At 54.7% G+C, this 13523-nt stretch overlaps 40 non-coding genes across 40 annotated transcripts; all 40 read left to right on the top strand.

Annotated features, from left to right (window-relative positions):
• The first annotated feature begins 211 nt into the window (after positions 1-211).
• On the top strand, positions 212-286 carry Trnae-cuc (transfer RNA glutamic acid (anticodon CUC)). Its single transcript has one exon. It is a non-coding gene; the product is annotated as a tRNA-Glu (tRNA).
• A 386-nt stretch (positions 287-672) lies between these two features.
• Positions 673-745, top strand: Trnah-gug (transfer RNA histidin (anticodon GUG)). Its single transcript has one exon. It is a non-coding gene; the product is annotated as a tRNA-His (tRNA).
• A 287-nt stretch (positions 746-1032) lies between these two features.
• Trnal-aag (transfer RNA leucine (anticodon AAG)) lies at positions 1033-1114 on the top strand. Its single transcript has one exon. It is a non-coding gene; the product is annotated as a tRNA-Leu (tRNA).
• A 78-nt stretch (positions 1115-1192) lies between these two features.
• Positions 1193-1274, top strand: Trnal-cag (transfer RNA leucine (anticodon CAG)). The gene has a single exon. It is a non-coding gene; the product is annotated as a tRNA-Leu (tRNA).
• Positions 1275-1553: 279 nt separating this feature from the next.
• On the top strand, positions 1554-1625 carry Trnae-cuc (transfer RNA glutamic acid (anticodon CUC)). Its single transcript has one exon. It is a non-coding gene; the product is annotated as a tRNA-Glu (tRNA).
• Positions 1626-2007: 382 nt separating this feature from the next.
• Positions 2008-2080, top strand: Trnah-gug (transfer RNA histidin (anticodon GUG)). The gene has a single exon. It is a non-coding gene; the product is annotated as a tRNA-His (tRNA).
• A 287-nt stretch (positions 2081-2367) lies between these two features.
• On the top strand, positions 2368-2449 carry Trnal-aag (transfer RNA leucine (anticodon AAG)). The gene has a single exon. It is a non-coding gene; the product is annotated as a tRNA-Leu (tRNA).
• A 78-nt stretch (positions 2450-2527) lies between these two features.
• On the top strand, positions 2528-2609 carry Trnal-cag (transfer RNA leucine (anticodon CAG)). Its single transcript has one exon. It is a non-coding gene; the product is annotated as a tRNA-Leu (tRNA).
• A 280-nt stretch (positions 2610-2889) lies between these two features.
• Positions 2890-2961, top strand: Trnae-cuc (transfer RNA glutamic acid (anticodon CUC)). Its single transcript has one exon. It is a non-coding gene; the product is annotated as a tRNA-Glu (tRNA).
• A 382-nt stretch (positions 2962-3343) lies between these two features.
• On the top strand, positions 3344-3416 carry Trnah-gug (transfer RNA histidin (anticodon GUG)). The gene has a single exon. It is a non-coding gene; the product is annotated as a tRNA-His (tRNA).
• Positions 3417-3703: 287 nt separating this feature from the next.
• Positions 3704-3785, top strand: Trnal-aag (transfer RNA leucine (anticodon AAG)). The gene has a single exon. It is a non-coding gene; the product is annotated as a tRNA-Leu (tRNA).
• A 78-nt stretch (positions 3786-3863) lies between these two features.
• On the top strand, positions 3864-3945 carry Trnal-cag (transfer RNA leucine (anticodon CAG)). Its single transcript has one exon. It is a non-coding gene; the product is annotated as a tRNA-Leu (tRNA).
• A 280-nt stretch (positions 3946-4225) lies between these two features.
• Trnae-cuc (transfer RNA glutamic acid (anticodon CUC)) lies at positions 4226-4297 on the top strand. The gene has a single exon. It is a non-coding gene; the product is annotated as a tRNA-Glu (tRNA).
• A 382-nt stretch (positions 4298-4679) lies between these two features.
• Trnah-gug (transfer RNA histidin (anticodon GUG)) lies at positions 4680-4752 on the top strand. Its single transcript has one exon. It is a non-coding gene; the product is annotated as a tRNA-His (tRNA).
• A 287-nt stretch (positions 4753-5039) lies between these two features.
• Trnal-aag (transfer RNA leucine (anticodon AAG)) lies at positions 5040-5121 on the top strand. The gene has a single exon. It is a non-coding gene; the product is annotated as a tRNA-Leu (tRNA).
• Positions 5122-5199: 78 nt separating this feature from the next.
• Trnal-cag (transfer RNA leucine (anticodon CAG)) lies at positions 5200-5281 on the top strand. The gene has a single exon. It is a non-coding gene; the product is annotated as a tRNA-Leu (tRNA).
• A 280-nt stretch (positions 5282-5561) lies between these two features.
• Trnae-cuc (transfer RNA glutamic acid (anticodon CUC)) lies at positions 5562-5633 on the top strand. Its single transcript has one exon. It is a non-coding gene; the product is annotated as a tRNA-Glu (tRNA).
• A 382-nt stretch (positions 5634-6015) lies between these two features.
• On the top strand, positions 6016-6088 carry Trnah-gug (transfer RNA histidin (anticodon GUG)). The gene has a single exon. It is a non-coding gene; the product is annotated as a tRNA-His (tRNA).
• Positions 6089-6375: 287 nt separating this feature from the next.
• On the top strand, positions 6376-6457 carry Trnal-aag (transfer RNA leucine (anticodon AAG)). Its single transcript has one exon. It is a non-coding gene; the product is annotated as a tRNA-Leu (tRNA).
• A 78-nt stretch (positions 6458-6535) lies between these two features.
• Positions 6536-6617, top strand: Trnal-cag (transfer RNA leucine (anticodon CAG)). The gene has a single exon. It is a non-coding gene; the product is annotated as a tRNA-Leu (tRNA).
• A 279-nt stretch (positions 6618-6896) lies between these two features.
• Trnae-cuc (transfer RNA glutamic acid (anticodon CUC)) lies at positions 6897-6968 on the top strand. The gene has a single exon. It is a non-coding gene; the product is annotated as a tRNA-Glu (tRNA).
• A 382-nt stretch (positions 6969-7350) lies between these two features.
• Positions 7351-7423, top strand: Trnah-gug (transfer RNA histidin (anticodon GUG)). The gene has a single exon. It is a non-coding gene; the product is annotated as a tRNA-His (tRNA).
• Positions 7424-7710: 287 nt separating this feature from the next.
• Positions 7711-7792, top strand: Trnal-aag (transfer RNA leucine (anticodon AAG)). Its single transcript has one exon. It is a non-coding gene; the product is annotated as a tRNA-Leu (tRNA).
• A 78-nt stretch (positions 7793-7870) lies between these two features.
• Trnal-cag (transfer RNA leucine (anticodon CAG)) lies at positions 7871-7952 on the top strand. Its single transcript has one exon. It is a non-coding gene; the product is annotated as a tRNA-Leu (tRNA).
• A 279-nt stretch (positions 7953-8231) lies between these two features.
• Positions 8232-8303, top strand: Trnae-cuc (transfer RNA glutamic acid (anticodon CUC)). The gene has a single exon. It is a non-coding gene; the product is annotated as a tRNA-Glu (tRNA).
• A 382-nt stretch (positions 8304-8685) lies between these two features.
• Trnah-gug (transfer RNA histidin (anticodon GUG)) lies at positions 8686-8758 on the top strand. The gene has a single exon. It is a non-coding gene; the product is annotated as a tRNA-His (tRNA).
• A 287-nt stretch (positions 8759-9045) lies between these two features.
• On the top strand, positions 9046-9127 carry Trnal-aag (transfer RNA leucine (anticodon AAG)). The gene has a single exon. It is a non-coding gene; the product is annotated as a tRNA-Leu (tRNA).
• A 78-nt stretch (positions 9128-9205) lies between these two features.
• On the top strand, positions 9206-9287 carry Trnal-cag (transfer RNA leucine (anticodon CAG)). Its single transcript has one exon. It is a non-coding gene; the product is annotated as a tRNA-Leu (tRNA).
• Positions 9288-9567: 280 nt separating this feature from the next.
• On the top strand, positions 9568-9639 carry Trnae-cuc (transfer RNA glutamic acid (anticodon CUC)). Its single transcript has one exon. It is a non-coding gene; the product is annotated as a tRNA-Glu (tRNA).
• Positions 9640-10021: 382 nt separating this feature from the next.
• Trnah-gug (transfer RNA histidin (anticodon GUG)) lies at positions 10022-10094 on the top strand. Its single transcript has one exon. It is a non-coding gene; the product is annotated as a tRNA-His (tRNA).
• Positions 10095-10381: 287 nt separating this feature from the next.
• Positions 10382-10463, top strand: Trnal-aag (transfer RNA leucine (anticodon AAG)). The gene has a single exon. It is a non-coding gene; the product is annotated as a tRNA-Leu (tRNA).
• A 78-nt stretch (positions 10464-10541) lies between these two features.
• Trnal-cag (transfer RNA leucine (anticodon CAG)) lies at positions 10542-10623 on the top strand. The gene has a single exon. It is a non-coding gene; the product is annotated as a tRNA-Leu (tRNA).
• A 279-nt stretch (positions 10624-10902) lies between these two features.
• Positions 10903-10974, top strand: Trnae-cuc (transfer RNA glutamic acid (anticodon CUC)). The gene has a single exon. It is a non-coding gene; the product is annotated as a tRNA-Glu (tRNA).
• A 382-nt stretch (positions 10975-11356) lies between these two features.
• On the top strand, positions 11357-11429 carry Trnah-gug (transfer RNA histidin (anticodon GUG)). The gene has a single exon. It is a non-coding gene; the product is annotated as a tRNA-His (tRNA).
• A 287-nt stretch (positions 11430-11716) lies between these two features.
• Positions 11717-11798, top strand: Trnal-aag (transfer RNA leucine (anticodon AAG)). Its single transcript has one exon. It is a non-coding gene; the product is annotated as a tRNA-Leu (tRNA).
• Positions 11799-11876: 78 nt separating this feature from the next.
• On the top strand, positions 11877-11958 carry Trnal-cag (transfer RNA leucine (anticodon CAG)). Its single transcript has one exon. It is a non-coding gene; the product is annotated as a tRNA-Leu (tRNA).
• Positions 11959-12237: 279 nt separating this feature from the next.
• Trnae-cuc (transfer RNA glutamic acid (anticodon CUC)) lies at positions 12238-12309 on the top strand. Its single transcript has one exon. It is a non-coding gene; the product is annotated as a tRNA-Glu (tRNA).
• A 382-nt stretch (positions 12310-12691) lies between these two features.
• Positions 12692-12763, top strand: Trnah-gug (transfer RNA histidin (anticodon GUG)). Its single transcript has one exon. It is a non-coding gene; the product is annotated as a tRNA-His (tRNA).
• A 287-nt stretch (positions 12764-13050) lies between these two features.
• Positions 13051-13132, top strand: Trnal-aag (transfer RNA leucine (anticodon AAG)). Its single transcript has one exon. It is a non-coding gene; the product is annotated as a tRNA-Leu (tRNA).
• A 78-nt stretch (positions 13133-13210) lies between these two features.
• Trnal-cag (transfer RNA leucine (anticodon CAG)) lies at positions 13211-13292 on the top strand. The gene has a single exon. It is a non-coding gene; the product is annotated as a tRNA-Leu (tRNA).
• Positions 13293-13523: the final 231 nt, after the last annotated feature.

The following is a 13523-nucleotide window of genomic DNA, read 5'->3' on the forward strand; positions in this document are numbered from 1 at the left end:
TCTTAAATTGTCGTAGCAGCACAGTGCGTGGTGCAACGACAGGATTCACAGGCGCAGTCTGGTGGTCACGATTGCTGGCGTTCGTCTCCACGAAATGCGTCCCGAGCATTGCCGTTTCTACAAAGTGGAAAACGCTAAATTTTGGCCGTTGTCGTCAAGTAGCGTGTGTACTGTTTGCCTGCGTTCGCTGGAGGAGCGCTTTGCGTCGTTATCCGGTGTGGTCTAGTGGGGCTAGGATGCCTGGCTCTCACCCAGGAGGCCCGGGTTCGATTCCCGGTACCGGGAAATGGCGCATTTTTTGTTGCTCCTCTTATGCGACTTGGCCCGGACTTAGCTCGACTGACGCTCCGCTGACGCTTGCAGAAAATTACGTTAAGTACGATTCGCGGTCACAAGTGACGGCGAGAGCGATGCGACGTCTGTCCACCTCTTATTGAGGCACATACCTGTGGTCAACAGAGTTGGAGGACTGCAAGACATTGCCACGGGGGTTGAATGCAGCTAACCACACTGCTTAGTGTCCTTACAGCGCAGACACGTTCGTTTGCCAGTATACATATAATGGAGACCGCGTCTGGCACAGCTGTGGGGAGACACAGTGGTGTGTGGGCCGAGCTTTGCTGTTCATCGCCACTTGCAGTCGCGAGAACTGCCGTCGGCGGTGCCTCCGTGGCCGTGATCGTCTAGTGGTTAGGACATTGCGTTGTGGCCGCAATAACCCAGGTTTCGAATCCTGGTCACGGCAATTTTTAAAGTTTTGCCTTGCTGTCGCTGCAGTGACGATTGTGACTCAGTGTTTGAAATTACGGTGCCCTCTTGATTTTTCACTCATGTTCCGCAGGCTGCGGGTGGCACTACCAATTCATTATCAACACGTAATGCCGCCGCACCAGAGAGCGGGCAGCTGCCTGTGTAGTTAATCTCTATTCGAAAATGGCAGTTGTTTGAGGTGCAATGGATGAGCAGCCAGTCGCAGCAGAACAGGAAGCTGTGTCGTGCACTGTTTCTACAAAAGCGAAGAACACCGGCACAGGTAGCGTGGCCGAGCGGTCTAAGGCGCTGGTTTAAGGCACCAGTCTCTTCGGAGGCGTGGGTTCGAATCCCACCGCTGCCAGCTTTTTCTCGTTTTTTGTGCCATTGCGATGTTTTCTCGTGGGGTAGAACGCAGCTCCTGTGACCGCCGTGCCACGTAGGTAGCGTGGCCGAGCGGTCTAAGGCGCTGGTTTCAGGCACCAGTCTCTTCGGAGGCGTGGGTTCGAATCCCACCGCTGCCAATGTTTTCTGTCTCGAAAGCAGGAGCACTGATTACCCGCGAAGGGAACAGCGCAGCAAGCCGTGAGCGTCTCCTTCTTAAATTGTCGTAGCAGCACAGTGCGTGGTGCAACGACAGGATTCACAGGCGCAGTCTGGTGTCACGATTGCTGGCGTTCGTCTCCACGAAATGCGTCCCGAGCATGCCGTTCTACAAAGTGGAAACGCTAAATTTTGGCCGTTGTCGTCAAGTAGCGTGTGTACTGTTTGCTGCGTTCGCTGGAGGAGCGCTTGCGTCGTTATCCGGTGTGGTCTAGTGGCTAGGATGCCTGGCTCTCACCCAGGAGGCCCGGGTTCGATTCCCGGTACCGGAAATGCGCATTTTGTTGCTCCTCTTATGCGACTTGGCCCGACTTAGCTCGACTGACGCTCCGCTGACGCTTGCAGAAAATTACGTTAAGTACGATTCGCGGTCACAAGTGACGGCGAGAGCGATGCGACGTCTGTCCACCTCTTATTGAGGCACATACCTGTGGTCAACAGAGTTGGAGGACTGCAAGACATTGCCACGGGGGTTGAATGCAGCTAACCACACTGCTTAGTGTCCTTACAGCGCAGACACGTTCGTTTGCCAGTATACATATAATGGAGACCGCGTCTGGCACAGCTGTGGGGAGACACAGTGGTGTGTGGGCCGAGCTTTGCTGTTCATCGCCACTTGCAGTCGCGAGAACTGCCGTCGGCGGTGCCTCCGTGGCCGTGATCGTCTAGTGGTTAGGACATTGCGTTGTGGCCGCAATAACCCAGGTTTCGAATCCTGGTCACGGCAATTTTTAAAGTTTTGCCTTGCTGTCGCTGCAGTGACGATTGTGACTCAGTGTTTGAAATTACGGTGCCCTCTTGATTTTTCACTCATGTTCCGCAGGCTGCGGGTGGCACTACCAATTCATTATCAACACGTAATGCCGCCGCACCAGAGAGCGGGCAGCTGCCTGTGTAGTTAATCTCTATTCGAAAATGGCAGTTGTTTGAGGTGCAATGGATGAGCAGCCAGTCGCAGCAGAACAGGAAGCTGTGTCGTGCACTGTTTCTACAAAAGCGAAGAACACCGGCACAGGTAGCGTGGCCGAGCGGTCTAAGGCGCTGGTTTAAGGCACCAGTCTCTTCGGAGGCGTGGGTTCGAATCCCACCGCTGCCAGCTTTTTCTCGTTTTTTGTGCCATTGCGATGTTTTCTCGTGGGGTAGAACGCAGCTCCTGTGACCGCCGTGCCACGTAGGTAGCGTGGCCGAGCGGTCTAAGGCGCTGGTTTCAGGCACCAGTCTCTTCGGAGGCGTGGGTTCGAATCCCACCGCTGCCAATGTTTTCTGTCTCGAAAGCAGGAGCACTGATTACCCGCGAAGGGAACAGCGCAGCAAGCCGTGAGCGTCTCCTTCTTAAATTGTCGTAGCAGCACAGTGCGTGGTGCAACGACAGGATTCACAGGCGCAGTCTGGTGTCACGATTGCTGGCGTTCGTCTCCACGAAATGCGTCCCGAGCATGCCGTTTCTACAAAGTGGAAACGCTAAATTTTGGCCGTTGTCGTCAAGTAGCGTGTGTACTGTTTGCTGCGTTCGCTGGAGGAGCGCTTGCGTCGTTATCCGGTGTGGTCTAGTGGCTAGGATGCCTGGCTCTCACCCAGGAGGCCCGGGTTCGATTCCCGGTACCGGAAATGCGCATTTTGTTGCTCCTCTTATGCGACTTGGCCCGACTTAGCTCGACTGACGCTCCGCTGACGCTTGCAGAAAATTACGTTAAGTACGATTCGCGGTCACAAGTGACGGCGAGAGCGATGCGACGTCTGTCCACCTCTTATTGAGGCACATACCTGTGGTCAACAGAGTTGGAGGACTGCAAGACATTGCCACGGGGGTTGAATGCAGCTAACCACACTGCTTAGTGTCCTTACAGCGCAGACACGTTCGTTTGCCAGTATACATATAATGGAGACCGCGTCTGGCACAGCTGTGGGGAGACACAGTGGTGTGTGGGCCGAGCTTTGCTGTTCATCGCCACTTGCAGTCGCGAGAACTGCCGTCGGCGGTGCCTCCGTGGCCGTGATCGTCTAGTGGTTAGGACATTGCGTTGTGGCCGCAATAACCCAGGTTTCGAATCCTGGTCACGGCAATTTTTAAAGTTTTGCCTTGCTGTCGCTGCAGTGACGATTGTGACTCAGTGTTTGAAATTACGGTGCCCTCTTGATTTTTCACTCATGTTCCGCAGGCTGCGGGTGGCACTACCAATTCATTATCAACACGTAATGCCGCCGCACCAGAGAGCGGGCAGCTGCCTGTGTAGTTAATCTCTATTCGAAAATGGCAGTTGTTTGAGGTGCAATGGATGAGCAGCCAGTCGCAGCAGAACAGGAAGCTGTGTCGTGCACTGTTTCTACAAAAGCGAAGAACACCGGCACAGGTAGCGTGGCCGAGCGGTCTAAGGCGCTGGTTTAAGGCACCAGTCTCTTCGGAGGCGTGGGTTCGAATCCCACCGCTGCCAGCTTTTTCTCGTTTTTTGTGCCATTGCGATGTTTTCTCGTGGGGTAGAACGCAGCTCCTGTGACCGCCGTGCCACGTAGGTAGCGTGGCCGAGCGGTCTAAGGCGCTGGTTTCAGGCACCAGTCTCTTCGGAGGCGTGGGTTCGAATCCCACCGCTGCCAATGTTTTCTGTCTCGAAAGCAGGAGCACTGATTACCCGCGAAGGGAACAGCGCAGCAAGCCGTGAGCGTCTCCTTCTTAAATTGTCGTAGCAGCACAGTGCGTGGTGCAACGACAGGATTCACAGGCGCAGTCTGGTGTCACGATTGCTGGCGTTCGTCTCCACGAAATGCGTCCCGAGCATGCCGTTTCTACAAAGTGGAAACGCTAAATTTTGGCCGTTGTCGTCAAGTAGCGTGTGTACTGTTTGCTGCGTTCGCTGGAGGAGCGCTTGCGTCGTTATCCGGTGTGGTCTAGTGGCTAGGATGCCTGGCTCTCACCCAGGAGGCCCGGGTTCGATTCCCGGTACCGGAAATGCGCATTTTGTTGCTCCTCTTATGCGACTTGGCCCGACTTAGCTCGACTGACGCTCCGCTGACGCTTGCAGAAAATTACGTTAAGTACGATTCGCGGTCACAAGTGACGGCGAGAGCGATGCGACGTCTGTCCACCTCTTATTGAGGCACATACCTGTGGTCAACAGAGTTGGAGGACTGCAAGACATTGCCACGGGGGTTGAATGCAGCTAACCACACTGCTTAGTGTCCTTACAGCGCAGACACGTTCGTTTGCCAGTATACATATAATGGAGACCGCGTCTGGCACAGCTGTGGGGAGACACAGTGGTGTGTGGGCCGAGCTTTGCTGTTCATCGCCACTTGCAGTCGCGAGAACTGCCGTCGGCGGTGCCTCCGTGGCCGTGATCGTCTAGTGGTTAGGACATTGCGTTGTGGCCGCAATAACCCAGGTTTCGAATCCTGGTCACGGCAATTTTTAAAGTTTTGCCTTGCTGTCGCTGCAGTGACGATTGTGACTCAGTGTTTGAAATTACGGTGCCCTCTTGATTTTTCACTCATGTTCCGCAGGCTGCGGGTGGCACTACCAATTCATTATCAACACGTAATGCCGCCGCACCAGAGAGCGGGCAGCTGCCTGTGTAGTTAATCTCTATTCGAAAATGGCAGTTGTTTGAGGTGCAATGGATGAGCAGCCAGTCGCAGCAGAACAGGAAGCTGTGTCGTGCACTGTTTCTACAAAAGCGAAGAACACCGGCACAGGTAGCGTGGCCGAGCGGTCTAAGGCGCTGGTTTAAGGCACCAGTCTCTTCGGAGGCGTGGGTTCGAATCCCACCGCTGCCAGCTTTTTCTCGTTTTTTGTGCCATTGCGATGTTTTCTCGTGGGGTAGAACGCAGCTCCTGTGACCGCCGTGCCACGTAGGTAGCGTGGCCGAGCGGTCTAAGGCGCTGGTTTCAGGCACCAGTCTCTTCGGAGGCGTGGGTTCGAATCCCACCGCTGCCAATGTTTTCTGTCTCGAAAGCAGGAGCACTGATTACCCGCGAAGGGAACAGCGCAGCAAGCCGTGAGCGTCTCCTTCTTAAATTGTCGTAGCAGCACAGTGCGTGGTGCAACGACAGGATTCACAGGCGCAGTCTGGTGTCACGATTGCTGGCGTTCGTCTCCACGAAATGCGTCCCGAGCATGCCGTTTCTACAAAGTGGAAACGCTAAATTTTGGCCGTTGTCGTCAAGTAGCGTGTGTACTGTTTGCTGCGTTCGCTGGAGGAGCGCTTGCGTCGTTATCCGGTGTGGTCTAGTGGCTAGGATGCCTGGCTCTCACCCAGGAGGCCCGGGTTCGATTCCCGGTACCGGAAATGCGCATTTTGTTGCTCCTCTTATGCGACTTGGCCCGACTTAGCTCGACTGACGCTCCGCTGACGCTTGCAGAAAATTACGTTAAGTACGATTCGCGGTCACAAGTGACGGCGAGAGCGATGCGACGTCTGTCCACCTCTTATTGAGGCACATACCTGTGGTCAACAGAGTTGGAGGACTGCAAGACATTGCCACGGGGGTTGAATGCAGCTAACCACACTGCTTAGTGTCCTTACAGCGCAGACACGTTCGTTTGCCAGTATACATATAATGGAGACCGCGTCTGGCACAGCTGTGGGGAGACACAGTGGTGTGTGGGCCGAGCTTTGCTGTTCATCGCCACTTGCAGTCGCGAGAACTGCCGTCGGCGGTGCCTCCGTGGCCGTGATCGTCTAGTGGTTAGGACATTGCGTTGTGGCCGCAATAACCCAGGTTTCGAATCCTGGTCACGGCAATTTTTAAAGTTTTGCCTTGCTGTCGCTGCAGTGACGATTGTGACTCAGTGTTTGAAATTACGGTGCCCTCTTGATTTTTCACTCATGTTCCGCAGGCTGCGGGTGGCACTACCAATTCATTATCAACACGTAATGCCGCCGCACCAGAGAGCGGGCAGCTGCCTGTGTAGTTAATCTCTATTCGAAAATGGCAGTTGTTTGAGGTGCAATGGATGAGCAGCCAGTCGCAGCAGAACAGGAAGCTGTGTCGTGCACTGTTTCTACAAAAGCGAAGAACACGGGCACAGGTAGCGTGGCCGAGCGGTCTAAGGCGCTGGTTTAAGGCACCAGTCTCTTCGGAGGCGTGGTTTCGAATCCCACCGCTGCCAGCTTTTTCTCGTTTTTTGTGCCATTGCGATGTTTTCTCGTGGGGTAGAACGCAGCTCCTGTGACCGCCGTGCCACGTAGGTAGCGTGGCCGAGCGGTCTAAGGCGCTGGTTTCAGGCACCAGTCTCTTCGGAGGCGTGGGTTCGAATCCCACCGCTGCCAATGTTTTCTGTCTCGAAAGCAGGAGCACTGATTACCCGCGAAGGGAACAGCGCAGCAAGCCGTGAGCGTCTCTTTCTTAAATTGTCGTAGCAGCACAGTGCGTGGTGCAACGACAGGATTCACAGGCGCAGTCTGGTGTCACGATTGCTGGCGTTCGTCTCCACGAAATGCGTCCCGAGCATGCCGTTCTACAAAGTGGAAACGCTAAATTTTGGCCGTTGTCGTCAAGTAGCGTGTGTACTGTTTGCTGCGTTCGCTGGAGGAGCGCTTGCGTCGTTATCCGGTGTGGTCTAGTGGCTAGGATGCCTGGCTCTCACCCAGGAGGCCCGGGTTCGATTCCCGGTACCGGAAATGCGCATTTTGTTGCTCCTCTTATGCGACTTGGCCCGACTTAGCTCGACTGACGCTCCGCTGACGCTTGCAGAAAATTACGTTAAGTACGATTCGCGGTCACAAGTGACGGCGAGAGCGATGCGACGTCTGTCCACCTCTTATTGAGGCACATACCTGTGGTCAACAGAGTTGGAGGACTGCAAGACATTGCCACGGGGGTTGAATGCAGCTAACCACACTGCTTAGTGTCCTTACAGCGCAGACACGTTCGTTTGCCAGTATACATATAATGGAGACCGCGTCTGGCACAGCTGTGGGGAGACACAGTGGTGTGTGGGCCGAGCTTTGCTGTTCATCGCCACTTGCAGTCGCGAGAACTGCCGTCGGCGGTGCCTCCGTGGCCGTGATCGTCTAGTGGTTAGGACATTGCGTTGTGGCCGCAATAACCCAGGTTTCGAATCCTGGTCACGGCAATTTTTAAAGTTTTGCCTTGCTGTCGCTGCAGTGACGATTGTGACTCAGTGTTTGAAATTACGGTGCCCTCTTGATTTTTCACTCATGTTCCGCAGGCTGCGGGTGGCACTACCAATTCATTATCAACACGTAATGCCGCCGCACCAGAGAGCGGGCAGCTGCCTGTGTAGTTAATCTCTATTCGAAAATGGCAGTTGTTTGAGGTGCAATGGATGAGCAGCCAGTCGCAGCAGAACAGGAAGCTGTGTCGTGCACTGTTTCTACAAAAGCGAAGAACACCGGCACAGGTAGCGTGGCCGAGCGGTCTAAGGCGCTGGTTTAAGGCACCAGTCTCTTCGGAGGCGTGGGTTCGAATCCCACCGCTGCCAGCTTTTTCTCGTTTTTTGTGCCATTGCGATGTTTTCTCGTGGGGTAGAACGCAGCTCCTGTGACCGCCGTGCCACGTAGGTAGCGTGGCCGAGCGGTCTAAGGCGCTGGTTTCAGGCACCAGTCTCTTCGGAGGCGTGGGTTCGAATCCCACCGCTGCCAATGTTTTCTGTCTCGAAAGCAGGAGCACTGATTACCCGCGAAGGGAACAGCGCAGCAAGCCGTGAGCGTCTCTTTCTTAAATTGTCGTAGCAGCACAGTGCGTGGTGCAACGACAGGATTCACAGGCGCAGTCTGGTGTCACGATTGCTGGCGTTCGTCTCCACGAAATGCGTCCCGAGCATGCCGTTCTACAAAGTGGAAACGCTAAATTTTGGCCGTTGTCGTCAAGTAGCGTGTGTACTGTTTGCTGCGTTCGCTGGAGGAGCGCTTGCGTCGTTATCCGGTGTGGTCTAGTGGCTAGGATGCCTGGCTCTCACCCAGGAGGCCCGGGTTCGATTCCCGGTACCGGAAATGCGCATTTTGTTGCTCCTCTTATGCGACTTGGCCCGACTTAGCTCGACTGACGCTCCGCTGACGCTTGCAGAAAATTACGTTAAGTACGATTCGCGGTCACAAGTGACGGCGAGAGCGATGCGACGTCTGTCCACCTCTTATTGAGGCACATACCTGTGGTCAACAGAGTTGGAGGACTGCAAGACATTGCCACGGGGGTTGAATGCAGCTAACCACACTGCTTAGTGTCCTTACAGCGCAGACACGTTCGTTTGCCAGTATACATATAATGGAGACCGCGTCTGGCACAGCTGTGGGGAGACACAGTGGTGTGTGGGCCGAGCTTTGCTGTTCATCGCCACTTGCAGTCGCGAGAACTGCCGTCGGCGGTGCCTCCGTGGCCGTGATCGTCTAGTGGTTAGGACATTGCGTTGTGGCCGCAATAACCCAGGTTTCGAATCCTGGTCACGGCAATTTTTAAAGTTTTGCCTTGCTGTCGCTGCAGTGACGATTGTGACTCAGTGTTTGAAATTACGGTGCCCTCTTGATTTTTCACTCATGTTCCGCAGGCTGCGGGTGGCACTACCAATTCATTATCAACACGTAATGCCGCCGCACCAGAGAGCGGGCAGCTGCCTGTGTAGTTAATCTCTATTCGAAAATGGCAGTTGTTTGAGGTGCAATGGATGAGCAGCCAGTCGCAGCAGAACAGGAAGCTGTGTCGTGCACTGTTTCTACAAAAGCGAAGAACACCGGCACAGGTAGCGTGGCCGAGCGGTCTAAGGCGCTGGTTTAAGGCACCAGTCTCTTCGGAGGCGTGGGTTCGAATCCCACCGCTGCCAGCTTTTTCTCGTTTTTTGTGCCATTGCGATGTTTTCTCGTGGGGTAGAACGCAGCTCCTGTGACCGCCGTGCCACGTAGGTAGCGTGGCCGAGCGGTCTAAGGCGCTGGTTTCAGGCACCAGTCTCTTCGGAGGCGTGGGTTCGAATCCCACCGCTGCCAATGTTTTCTGTCTCGAAAGCAGGAGCACTGATTACCCGCGAAGGGAACAGCGCAGCAAGCCGTGAGCGTCTCCTTCTTAAATTGTCGTAGCAGCACAGTGCGTGGTGCAACGACAGGATTCACAGGCGCAGTCTGGTGTCACGATTGCTGGCGTTCGTCTCCACGAAATGCGTCCCGAGCATGCCGTTTCTACAAAGTGGAAACGCTAAATTTTGGCCGTTGTCGTCAAGTAGCGTGTGTACTGTTTGCTGCGTTCGCTGGAGGAGCGCTTGCGTCGTTATCCGGTGTGGTCTAGTGGCTAGGATGCCTGGCTCTCACCCAGGAGGCCCGGGTTCGATTCCCGGTACCGGAAATGCGCATTTTGTTGCTCCTCTTATGCGACTTGGCCCGACTTAGCTCGACTGACGCTCCGCTGACGCTTGCAGAAAATTACGTTAAGTACGATTCGCGGTCACAAGTGACGGCGAGAGCGATGCGACGTCTGTCCACCTCTTATTGAGGCACATACCTGTGGTCAACAGAGTTGGAGGACTGCAAGACATTGCCACGGGGGTTGAATGCAGCTAACCACACTGCTTAGTGTCCTTACAGCGCAGACACGTTCGTTTGCCAGTATACATATAATGGAGACCGCGTCTGGCACAGCTGTGGGGAGACACAGTGGTGTGTGGGCCGAGCTTTGCTGTTCATCGCCACTTGCAGTCGCGAGAACTGCCGTCGGCGGTGCCTCCGTGGCCGTGATCGTCTAGTGGTTAGGACATTGCGTTGTGGCCGCAATAACCCAGGTTTCGAATCCTGGTCACGGCAATTTTTAAAGTTTTGCCTTGCTGTCGCTGCAGTGACGATTGTGACTCAGTGTTTGAAATTACGGTGCCCTCTTGATTTTTCACTCATGTTCCGCAGGCTGCGGGTGGCACTACCAATTCATTATCAACACGTAATGCCGCCGCACCAGAGAGCGGGCAGCTGCCTGTGTAGTTAATCTCTATTCGAAAATGGCAGTTGTTTGAGGTGCAATGGATGAGCAGCCAGTCGCAGCAGAACAGGAAGCTGTGTCGTGCACTGTTTCTACAAAAGCGAAGAACACGGGCACAGGTAGCGTGGCCGAGCGGTCTAAGGCGCTGGTTTAAGGCACCAGTCTCTTCGGAGGCGTGGTTTCGAATCCCACCGCTGCCAGCTTTTTCTCGTTTTTTGTGCCATTGCGATGTTTTCTCGTGGGGTAGAACGCAGCTCCTGTGACCGCCGTGCCACGTAGGTAGCGTGGCCGAGCGGTCTAAGGCGCTGGTTTCAGGCACCAGTCTCTTCGGAGGCGTGGGTTCGAATCCCACCGCTGCCAATGTTTTCTGTCTCGAAAGCAGGAGCACTGATTACCCGCGAAGGGAACAGCGCAGCAAGCCGTGAGCGTCTCTTTCTTAAATTGTCGTAGCAGCACAGTGCGTGGTGCAACGACAGGATTCACAGGCGCAGTCTGGTGTCACGATTGCTGGCGTTCGTCTCCACGAAATGCGTCCCGAGCATGCCGTTCTACAAAGTGGAAACGCTAAATTTTGGCCGTTGTCGTCAAGTAGCGTGTGTACTGTTTGCTGCGTTCGCTGGAGGAGCGCTTGCGTCGTTATCCGGTGTGGTCTAGTGGCTAGGATGCCTGGCTCTCACCCAGGAGGCCCGGGTTCGATTCCCGGTACCGGAAATGCGCATTTTGTTGCTCCTCTTATGCGACTTGGCCCGACTTAGCTCGACTGACGCTCCGCTGACGCTTGCAGAAAATTACGTTAAGTACGATTCGCGGTCACAAGTGACGGCGAGAGCGATGCGACGTCTGTCCACCTCTTATTGAGGCACATACCTGTGGTCAACAGAGTTGGAGGACTGCAAGACATTGCCACGGGGGTTGAATGCAGCTAACCACACTGCTTAGTGTCCTTACAGCGCAGACACGTTCGTTTGCCAGTATACATATAATGGAGACCGCGTCTGGCACAGCTGTGGGGAGACACAGTGGTGTGTGGGCCGAGCTTTGCTGTTCATCGCCACTTGCAGTCGCGAGAACTGCCGTCGGCGGTGCCTCCGTGGCCGTGATCGTCTAGTGGTTAGGACATTGCGTTGTGGCCGCAATAACCCAGGTTTCGAATCCTGGTCACGGCAATTTTTAAAGTTTTGCCTTGCTGTCGCTGCAGTGACGATTGTGACTCAGTGTTTGAAATTACGGTGCCCTCTTGATTTTTCACTCATGTTCCGCAGGCTGCGGGTGGCACTACCAATTCATTATCAACACGTAATGCCGCCGCACCAGAGAGCGGGCAGCTGCCTGTGTAGTTAATCTCTATTCGAAAATGGCAGTTGTTTGAGGTGCAATGGATGAGCAGCCAGTCGCAGCAGAACAGGAAGCTGTGTCGTGCACTGTTTCTACAAAAGCGAAGAACACCGGCACAGGTAGCGTGGCCGAGCGGTCTAAGGCGCTGGTTTAAGGCACCAGTCTCTTCGGAGGCGTGGGTTCGAATCCCACCGCTGCCAGCTTTTTCTCGTTTTTTGTGCCATTGCGATGTTTTCTCGTGGGGTAGAACGCAGCTCCTGTGACCGCCGTGCCACGTAGGTAGCGTGGCCGAGCGGTCTAAGGCGCTGGTTTCAGGCACCAGTCTCTTCGGAGGCGTGGGTTCGAATCCCACCGCTGCCAATGTTTTCTGTCTCGAAAGCAGGAGCACTGATTACCCGCGAAGGGAACAGCGCAGCAAGCCGTGAGCGTCTCTTTCTTAAATTGTCGTAGCAGCACAGTGCGTGGTGCAACGACAGGATTCACAGGCGCAGTCTGGTGTCACGATTGCTGGCGTTCGTCTCCACGAAATGCGTCCCGAGCATGCCGTTCTACAAAGTGGAAACGCTAAATTTTGGCCGTTGTCGTCAAGTAGCGTGTGTACTGTTTGCTGCGTTCGCTGGAGGAGCGCTTGCGTCGTTATCCGGTGTGGTCTAGTGGCTAGGATGCCTGGCTCTCACCCAGGAGGCCCGGGTTCGATTCCCGGTACCGGAAATGCGCATTTTGTTGCTCCTCTTATGCGACTTGGCCCGACTTAGCTCGACTGACGCTCCGCTGACGCTTGCAGAAAATTACGTTAAGTACGATTCGCGGTCACAAGTGACGGCGAGAGCGATGCGACGTCTGTCCACCTCTTATTGAGGCACATACCTGTGGTCAACAGAGTTGGAGGACTGCAAGACATTGCCACGGGGGTTGAATGCAGCTAACCACACTGCTTAGTGTCCTTACAGCGCAGACACGTTCGTTTGCCAGTATACATATAATGGAGACCGCGTCTGGCACAGCTGTGGGGAAACACAGTGGTGTGTGGGCCGAGCTTTGCTGTTCATCGCCACTTGCAGTCGCGAGAACTGCCGTCGGCGGTGCCTCCGTGGCCGTGATCGTCTAGTGGTTAGGACAATGCGTTGTGGCCGCAATAACCCAGGTTCGAATCCTGGTCACGGCAATTTTTAAAGTTTTGCCTTGCTGTCGCTGCAGTGACGATTGTGACTCAGTGTTTGAAATTACGGTGCCCTCTTGATTTTTCACTCATGTTCCGCAGGCTGCGGGTGGCACTACCAATTCATTATCAACACGTAATGCCGCCGCACCAGAGAGCGGGCAGCTGCCTGTGTAGTTAATCTCTATTCGAAAATGGCAGTTGTTTGAGGTGCAATGGATGAGCAGCCAGTCGCAGCAGAACAGGAAGCTGTGTCGTGCACTGTTTCTACAAAAGCGAAGAACACCGGCACAGGTAGCGTGGCCGAGCGGTCTAAGGCGCTGGTTTAAGGCACCAGTCTCTTCGGAGGCGTGGGTTCGAATCCCACCGCTGCCAGCTTTTTCTCGTTTTTTGTGCCATTGCGATGTTTTCTCGTGGGGTAGAACGCAGCTCCTGTGACCGCCGTGCCACGTAGGTAGCGTGGCCGAGCGGTCTAAGGCGCTGGTTTCAGGCACCAGTCTCTTCGGAGGCGTGGGTTCGAATCCCACCGCTGCCAATGTTTTCTGTCTCGAAAGCAGGAGCACTGATTACCCGCGAAGGGAACAGCGCAGCAAGCCGTGAGCGTCTCCTTCTTAAATTGTCGTAGCAGCACAGTGCGTGGTGCAACGACAGGATTCACAGGCGCAGTCTGGTGTCACGATTGCTGGCGTTCGTCTCCACGAAATGCGTCCCGAGCATGCCGTTCTACAAAGTGGAAACGCTAAATTTTGGCCGTTGTCGTCAAGTA

This window comes from Schistocerca nitens, unplaced genomic scaffold, assembly GCF_023898315.1.
Source record: "Schistocerca nitens isolate TAMUIC-IGC-003100 unplaced genomic scaffold, iqSchNite1.1 HiC_scaffold_80, whole genome shotgun sequence".
NCBI classification, from domain to species: domain Eukaryota; kingdom Metazoa; phylum Arthropoda; class Insecta; order Orthoptera; family Acrididae; genus Schistocerca; species Schistocerca nitens.